We start from the raw sequence: 10,065 nt of genomic DNA, 5'->3' as shown, positions 1-10,065 counted from the left end.
ACCTTTCAAACAAAACAATTGTTAAATACATATCAAATAAGCAATTAAATATCCAAATATGAAACATATTTGCTTGGGAACAAACACTCAATTAATTGCCTGGTTCTGTATGACACACAATCGGCAACAACAGATGGAAAAGTTAGGGTGTGTTTGGTTCATGGTTTTACACACTAGGAATGAGAATAAAAATCATAGTTGGTTGGTTAACAACTTTTTAAAACTACAACTATGGATTTGATTACATCTTCAATTAAAAACTTCATTCCCTAATTAAAAAAGACTTTATTCCATCTTATTGATAATATAATTTTTAAGTTTAGATTAGTGCTTTTAGATTTTTGTTTTGATTTTTTTGTTCATATTAGTGTTTTGGATGTCATTATATTAGGATCAATTGTTTTGACTTTTTATTTTTTTATTTTTAAAACCTTTATTCCCATTATATAGGGTCATACATAATCAAATATCAATATTGGTAATCATTCCAATTCCACACTCCAAACATGCAAAATACTTTCATTAAAATTCATACATGTACCAAGTATTTGATTCCGATTCCTATGTGCGAACCAAACGCACCCTTAGTCAACTAAATTTGTGAACATGACAAAACAAGAAGCTAAGCTAGAATCATAAAACCCTTCATAAATATTCATAAAAACAAATTTCACATTAAATTAATAAAACCCTAAATTACACATAAATCAAGTATGCCTGCACGGGTTTAGCTCAATGGTTCGTTCAGTAGACAGTATTTGGGAGAAGAGATCAATGTTTGAACCTCGACAGTGGCAGTGTGGCGGGGGATTATGCCCAAAGTGAACATATCCCTTGTGCGCACCGGAATTTGGCCATATTTGTTAAGCCATTGAGTTACCGTGATTTACATCCTCAAAAATGCTCTGTCGAGGGAGAGATTGGACATTCAACCTTTTGTGAGAAGAAATTAGGCCTAATATATATATTCAAATTATTCACATGATCAAAATGGACTATCTGATTCGCAGATCCCCTAGTAAACACTAAACTAGCGTGAGCAATAAATCTACTCAACAAGTTTTTAATCTCAATTAAAACTAAATGAAAAGAGGATTCTCCCATACTTGAGCTTAGGCATTGGACCACCTGTAAGGAGTCTCCAAAATAGCATTGTCAAAATTATGGGATTCCAGCCAGCTTAAGGACTCTCTGATGGCTACTGCCTCTGCCTCCTTGGAGCTATAGCGGCCTCTCCACTGTGATCTTCTTGCTGCAACGAATCTTCCCAGGCCGTCGTCCCTCAAAACACAACTGAATCCCATTTTGGCCCGTGGCACGTCTATTGCCGCGTCGATTTAGTTTCATAAAACCTTGCTGATCTGAGGTCTTTTCCAGTGCGTCTTCTCAGCGTGGTCGTCCTTTCTCGTTTCTTAGCTTAATCCTTCCTATTAGCTTCCGACCAGTCAGTCTAGTAGCTTCGTGCTCTTTGAGCCACTGATCATTTACATGGATTATAATCATTGGGTGTCTAATTGACCCCACTAACTTGTTATTAAAGACTAAACCATCAAATCAAATGAAAAAAAATGTCATATAAAGAGATTAGAAAGAGAAAACTATGGATGAGTATGTAACATTACTCATAAAAAATTAAAAGTTCAAGGAAAATGTTTTCCATCCCTACACAAATCATAGAATTTATTGCCACTCCTTGATGTGATTATTTTTTTTGTTGTAAGTTGTTATTTGATTTTTTTTTTTTAATGTCAATTCGCCATAAAATGTCACATAGGGAGTGAATATGTGTGATGGTGTTAGGGCGAATAAGTCGATTTTACACAATAATATATATATATATATATATATATATATATATATATATATATATATATATATATATATATATATATAGGCAAGATCAGGGCTATGCGCTTAGGTGAGGCGGTGAGGTTATATCCCAGCCGTTGATTAATTCTAATCTAACACACCATACTTGTTACTGATTGCGCGCTACACTTATACATCACCGCTGCATAGGAGGGCAAATTTGTCCATTAATTCAATTCAAAATCATCTCTTCTCCACTTCTGCAAGTAACAACCGTCCCATCTACATATTCACAATCCCAAAGTGCGAAACCTCTCCAACTTACTCCCGCTCCGGCGACGAGGGCTAGACGAACGACTGCAACGACGAACAGCGAAAAGGCTAGAGTCGAACGCACCACAGCGTTCTGAGAGGAACACGAAGCCTATACTACAACACTGCTCCACTACAAAACACAAAAATGGTGAAAAAAGGCAAACAACGAGCTTGCAAGGGTATATTTCGTTTATTATTAGTGTATTCTGGAATATTTAACTTGAATGTGTCAAATAACATCTTTAACCTACCATCGGTGTATTTTTTTTGAGCATTTTAGACTAGGGCACCTCATTGCATGTACTTTGTGCATTATAAACATTAATGTAGTGTATATTTCGTTTATTTTTGCTATTTTCTGGAATTTGTAACTTCAATATGGGAAAAAAAGTTGTTGTGTGTTTTATTTTTGTAAACAGGGCATGTTTATCCTACCGTCGGTGTATTTTTGAGCATTTCATGCCAGGGCATCTCATTGCGTGTTGTTTGCGTATGATGAATTTCAATGTAGTGTATATTTCGTTTATTATTGGTGTTTTCTGGAATTTGTAACATGAATATTGGGGAAAGAGCTGTTGTGTGTTTAATTTTTGAACACAGTGCATGTTTATCCTACCGTCGGTGTATTTCTGAGCATTTCATGCTAGGGCATCTCATTGCGTGTTGTTTGTTTATGATGAACATGAATGTGGTGTATATTTCGTTTATTATTGGTGTTTTCTGGAATTTGGAACTCGAATATTGGGGAAAAACTTTTTGTGAGTTTAATTTTTGTACATTGTGCATGTTTATTCTACAGTCGGTGTATTTTTGAGCATTACAGGCTAGGGCATCTCATTGCGTGTTGTTTGTTTATGATGAACATCAATGTAGTGTATATATCATTTATTATTGGTGGTTTCTGGAATTTGGAACTTGAATATTGGTAAAAAAGGTTGTTGTGTGTTTAATTTTTGCGCATAGTGTATGTTTATCCTACCATCTGTGTATTTTTTAGCATTTCAAACTAGTGCACCTGGCATGTTGTTTTTGTATAGGATCAACATGAATGTAGTCTATATTTCTTTTGTTGTTGGTGTTTTCTTGAATTTGTAAAAAGTGCATATTTAGAATAATTTCAATTATTTCATGCAGACAACAAAAGAAAGGCATTAGAATAAGGAGACTCGTCAAGGCCAAAATAGCAGAGAAAACAAGAAGCAATGTCATTCCTTGACAGAATGGAAGGTGATACACAAACGGATGAAGAAGTGCATGAACAAGAAGTTGATGATAGCTCAGATGATGAGATAGACACATTGGAGCAAGAGAATGAAGAGACTGACCTAAAGATAAGGCCCCTGCCAACACAGCTAACAAAACTCATTAACACCCTAACCAATCAACAATGCCAGAGTATAAAAGACATTGGGCTGGGAAGGATTCTTGACCTCAAAATCACAAACCTTCCAAGGAAATTGAGGATGTGGCTGGTTGAAAACTATGACGCAAGGAGCAACACATTGAATCTGCAAAATGACCAAAGACTACAGATCATAGAAGAAGATGTTTCTATGACATTGGATTGCCGCTTGGAGACATAGAAATCACTAAGAGGGAAGGTAAAGTAGTATCTGATCTCCTGACAGACTGGAGAAAAATCTTTGGAAGGGCTGACGGCCACATCACCCCACGCAAAATGTCTAAAAAATGCCGACATTGAGAGCTGCTGACCCTTGGTTCAAACAACATTTTGCAATACATGTTATGACTGTGTTGGTGGAGCCACAGGTAAATGGTTATGTGAACCAAAACTACATTGACAACTTGCGTCAAGTTGACAACATCAAGAGGCTCAGTTGGTGTAGAATGCTCATCAATTCACTCAACGCAAGTAAGAAGGCATGGCTGGAAAGCTGTGATAGAAGGTTTGGAGGACCAATTGTTTTCCTAACGGTAAACAGACACTCAATAAGCTTGTAATTAATTACACATCAACCTATTAATAATCTAAACTACCAAATGCAGGTATTCTATGTTGACCGTGTGGTGCTCTACCGGAGGGCTGTCTCAAGAAGCTACCCTGCCATGAATAACTGGACATTTAAGCTGCTTCGTCAACGACAACAGGATGAGCTCAAGTCTGGAGGATTTGGATATGGACATGTTGATACTTCCTTACCACTGGAGATTACAACACATTGTGAAGCCCCACCCCCACCACCACCACAAGAAGAGACCCCACCACTGCCACAAGGATTACAGGTAAACCAAACACTGCAATGGTAATTGGTGCATTTTGTGTATAATATGGTGCATAATCTGACTGTGGTGTACTTTTTAGAAATATTTGGTGCATACTACAATATATATTGGTGTGTTTATACTATAGTGTTTCATATACAGGAGTTTGTTGATGAGATTACCACCTACACTAGGTCAATTGCACAGAGTCTACTGAGAATATCAAGGCTAATTGAAAATGCACCTGCATCAGTATTGGAGCATGATACATTCAAGCAGATGTTTGAATCTGCTAGGCAAATGCTTGGATTTATAGCACAAGAGGATGGAGAACTGACATTTACTCAGAAAGAAGATGCCTACTGGAGTGACCCTGAGTTCATGAGAGCAGTAGATGAGATTGTCCGTGCAGTAAACAAGAGAAAATTTCTAAATGATATGCCATCTTTCAGCCTGGGATTGACACCAGAGGAACAAAATAGACGTTGGACGGAAGTGAATAATATTGCACAAGACTACCAAAACATTGATCAGGTTATGGAAAATGAAGAAGTTGAGCTGAATATGAATGAGGGTCAAGAAGCAACTGAAGGTCAACAAGATGGGTAGGAGGCTCAACTAGATGCACCTGGTAACAACAATGATGAGGTAATGCACTGTATTAAATTGACGACAGAAAAAAAGAAAAAAAAATAAATAAAATTTGAATGTTGTATGTCACACCAGCAGACCAATGTCAACAGGGCCCTGATTCAGATCCACCACCCCCACCCCAACCATTAGACAAAGGAAAGAGACCAGCTAGAGGGAACAGCCCACTCAGACCTAAAGCCCGCATATATGCAACTGATCTGGAAACCCCAATAACTTCAACAGAGGAATCAATCGGACAATGGGTATTAGAAAACCCTATCCCAGAACTGTAAGCACAACCCATTCTAAACTTGGTGTATTTCTAAAATATATTTGGTGCATTGTATTATAATATTGGTGTATAAATATCATATATTAACTAGTGCATTATTCGATAACTATTGGTGTGTTTATATGATTGTTTGTGCTTCCACATCGGGTGGTCACATTAGTTGCTTAGGTGTTGTGTGTTACTCAATAGTTATTAGTGTATATCTCTATATATGTTGGTGTATTCTCATTAAAAGAAATATTAACTTCTAATGGTGTGTTACTAATATAACTTTGGTGTATGTTTTAATAATGTTGATGTATTAATATTTTTGTTGCTTATACAATACGTTATTACCAGTGAGTAGGAACTATTCAGGTATGAAGGAAGAGTAATCTACTGGAGAGATATGTTGTTAATGGCGCCAGATACAGAGATTCTAGTCTCTATAATTGATGCTTGGGCAGCTATACTAAACGTTCGTGAAGGAGAAAGAGGTTCTACAAAATTCATTGCTCCAACCTGGACAAGTGTAAGCAAAAAATATAAAACTAACTACACCTTTAAAACCCCTAAAGTTCTAACAAACATATCATTGAACTTTGCACCTGTACACAATTGTGAACCCGCAGGGAGATGAAGATTTGAGATTTATGAGATTCAAAGAAAAGTACCTTCAAGACAAGGCGATTGCTATAGACATCATGTGGCACAAAATTGTATACGTAAGATGTTAATATATTATATATATATATATATATATATATATATATATATATATATATATATAATATATATATATATATATATATATATATATATATATATATATATATATATATATATATATATATAGTTAGCTATTTATTATACATCAATTTGTACATTCTAGTATTTGCCTATTTGTGGTGCATTATTAATCATATTATGGTGTATATTATGACACATGTGGTGTGTTTTTGTTATGATAGTTTCTGTTTCCCATAGTGGCATCCAACCACTACTACCTGCTGTCTGTTAGCCCAATAATGGAAAGGTTTGACATCATTGACAACTCTTCAGCACCTGTGAAGAAACAGAACAAATACGGATATGTGCTTGACAATTTGGAAACCCACTGAGCACTACGTGACTATATATATTTAATACACAAAGACACAAAAAAACTAAGATTATTGTACAATTCCTTGATGCAGCAAAAATTCTTTTCAAAGATGTTGATCGAACAGAAATCCACGTACAAAGGTGAAAAGGTAAAGAAGCTGAAGTTTAAGATAATGAAGATGCCTTGGAGAGATGCACATAACAAAAAGGATTGTGGCATCTTTTTAATGCGCCATTTGGAAACCTTTCGTGGACAGAGAGCTGAAGAATTGGATTGTGGATTGCAGAGAAACAACAAAGAACAATTGAACAAGCTAATAGTGAGATACTTGGCTGCCTTGATCACCTCAGATGTGAACGAACTGAGAGAAATAAACATACAGAAGGCATCAGAGTTTGGGGTTTAAGGAGACTTTCAAACATGTAAATATTTTTTGTGATGGCATGGCATAGACCATATGACTACTAGACAATCGATATTTTGTGATGTGTACTTGTGAAGGCCTAACCCATTTGCAGCGCTATAAATGCAGTATTATCATGCGTAAACTTCATTTTTAAAAGACCCCACCAAAAACACCATTATAAAAAATAACATGCACCATTCCACTTGTTACTTGCAAAATTCACCAACATATGAAATAAAATGCACCACATACTAATTAACAGCCAACATAATTCTACATATAAAAATGCACCACAATACGGAATAAAACACATCATTCCAAACATAAAAACATTCGACGTACTTTAATGCACCACATTATGTATTAAAACGCACAAAGTACTATAATAAAATGCATAACTGTATGTTATAAGAAGTGTGCGCAACTATGAAAACATATAGGTCCAAAATCAACTGCACAACTGTATCTAACCATTTAATATAAAGGGCATGTCCTACTATTATGACCATATTCATCACAAGTATGGCATTTCCTTGATTGCTTTACACACTTACTAGCAGCTTTCTCCCTTGTACTCTTCAACTGCTTAGCGCTACCCTTGTTCTTAGCTTGAATAGGATCATGCACCTCCACTGTTGACCCCTGAGACACAGCTCCACAAAATGAATTGATCACACATAATTTGTTTGCTGCTACTAGCCACCACCCTACTGCCATTCTCACTCCCATCTTGGAGAAATAATTGCCTTTGCTTAGAAATAACACGTCGTAGCTGTGCCAAACGTTCTATATTACCATCAGCCAAGCCCACACAAGCATATATGTCAGACCATAATAGATTAGTAAAAATCCTAATGTTCTCCACTTTAGAAGATTGATCAACAATTGTATCATCAATATGAAATATTGGCTTCAAACAAGCACCCTTTGTCCACCGAGACACCAAATACCTAGAAGGAATATTCTCAAGCCCACGATCTTTAAAAACAAAAGAAATATGCCTACACAACAACCCCATCCGCTGAAACATCTTGCAAGAACAAGTAGCATTGTCACCCAAACCATATTCCTCCATAATACAACTCCATGCATCCTCAAAAGACTTGGAGTCCAGAGATTTGTTCCAAACGATGCTATTCAATCCTCCTAAACACTTCATCTTTAGACAAAACCGGTCCAACCTTCCCACCAACCTTGCACATTATATGCCACATGCAAAATCTATGTTTTGATGTACCAAACGCACGAGCAACAGCAACCTTGAGAGCTGGATCTTGATCAGTAACAACACAAATAGGGTCATGACACATAGTTTTCTTAAATTTCTCCAAAAGCCACACATATGAGTCTACGTCTTCCCTCGTAAGAAAACCAGCACCAAAGGTGATGGATCTCTTATGGTTATCAATTCTGGTAAACGGAACAAAAACCAACTTATACCTACAACACAACAATCAGTTAACACCATACTTCTAACAAGACACACCATAAGGCATGGAATCATGCACCACAGAAATATACAACATGCACAATAAAAATAAATACTAACATGTTAGTACGGTATGTAGCATCGCAGTAAACATTTGGTGCCCAGCATCAAGGCAACGATTCACCTTTAAAAAATGCCTAGCAATAATTGAACACATCGAATGGGTGTGACGTTCCTCAAAAGAATGCACAACATACAAACCATTAGACTTAAGCTTTATCACAACCTTAGCCTTACAACCAACCATATTTTTCACCCTCCGTCTCCTCGCCAAAGTAGTTTTAGCAACACTAGAAACCCTCTGCTTAAAACCCTGACGATTACATACTACATGCTTCTCCACAGCAACACCATCCCTACTCTTTCGAATTGAGTATTGCCTACAATCAAACCCAACAGTCCCAGCATATTGTTTATAAAAAAAACAATAGCACCATCCAAGGAAACAAACTGTTGCCCAACGATAGGCTTCAAACTGTCAGCACAAACTGGGCACCAATACTTAGTCAACCCAGGAGAAATTTCCAACTCACATGAGCTGCCTTGTACACCCACATCGGTCAAATAATCTTCATCACAACCCACACCACTGCCTCCTACACCAACATCAGTCGCATTACCTTCATCACAACCATCACCACTGCATTCTACACCAACATCAGTGGGATTACCTTCATCACAAACACCAACACTGCCTTCTCGACAAACATCAGTTGAATTATCTTTATCGCAAATACCAAAAGATTCCAAATCAACAGCTGCACACCACATGTTAACTAATAAAGCACCACACCTTATCCAATACCACATGAATAACCCTACCTACATGCACATTTACACATGCATAAAATCTAATACTGTCAGTCACACCAACAAATAATATATGCACCACGACTACACAAAAAGTACACCGTAATAACAAAACAACACACAGCAACATAGTCAACACCGAGACCCCGCAAAACCAGATAAAAACAGGCGATAAACTTCCAAATCATAACAAACACATAAAAATAAAAGACAAATTAAAACTACAAACATAAGCAAGTGAAACATACCAGGCTCCATCGCTCAATTTCAATATTATCCAAACTGCGATATTCTCTAATTGCAATCGCAACTGATATCTCGTCCAACTTCCGATTGTGATCTCCAGCGATATTCTCCCAATTGCGGCGCGATCACGATCACGATCGCGATCTTGATCTTCTCCCAATTACGACGCGATCACGAACGTGGTCTTGATCTCTCTCTCTCTCAGCGCTTAAAATTAGACAAAATAAAACAGCTTATATACATGCACGTCCCCATCCAATGAAATTACTGAAACGCCCCCACTTACCAAAAGCGCGATAAACTTTACTTAATTCAAATAATGTGCCACTGCCGTTAGATTAGAATTGATCAACGACTGGGATATAACCTCACCGCCTCACCTAAGAGCACAGCCGCATATGAGCATCTACCTATATATATATATATATATATATATATATATATATATATATATATATATATATATATATATATATATATATATATATATATATATATATATAAAGGGATTTAAAATATTATAAAATAAAATCCCATGTACCAAAGAAAAGGTGAAGAAAGAGAAGGATCCAACTCGAGCGAAACACTATTTTCTTAATACAGATTCGCTACATCTTGGGAGTGCTAAAAACGTTGTAGCGTCAGTCTACCAAGAATAGTACTATAGTTCGAGCACTCAAACTATAGACCTTCGGCCAACTAGAACAACTTGCTTGGACACAAGAAATTTTTAAGAATGAAAGGGCAGAGAATTTAGA

The sequence above is a fragment of the Ipomoea nil genome, unplaced genomic scaffold (genome assembly GCF_001879475.1).
Source record: "Ipomoea nil cultivar Tokyo-kokei standard unplaced genomic scaffold, Asagao_1.1 scaffold3314, whole genome shotgun sequence".
NCBI classification, from domain to species: domain Eukaryota; kingdom Viridiplantae; phylum Streptophyta; class Magnoliopsida; order Solanales; family Convolvulaceae; genus Ipomoea; species Ipomoea nil.
Note: the sequence above shows the minus strand (reverse complement) of the source record.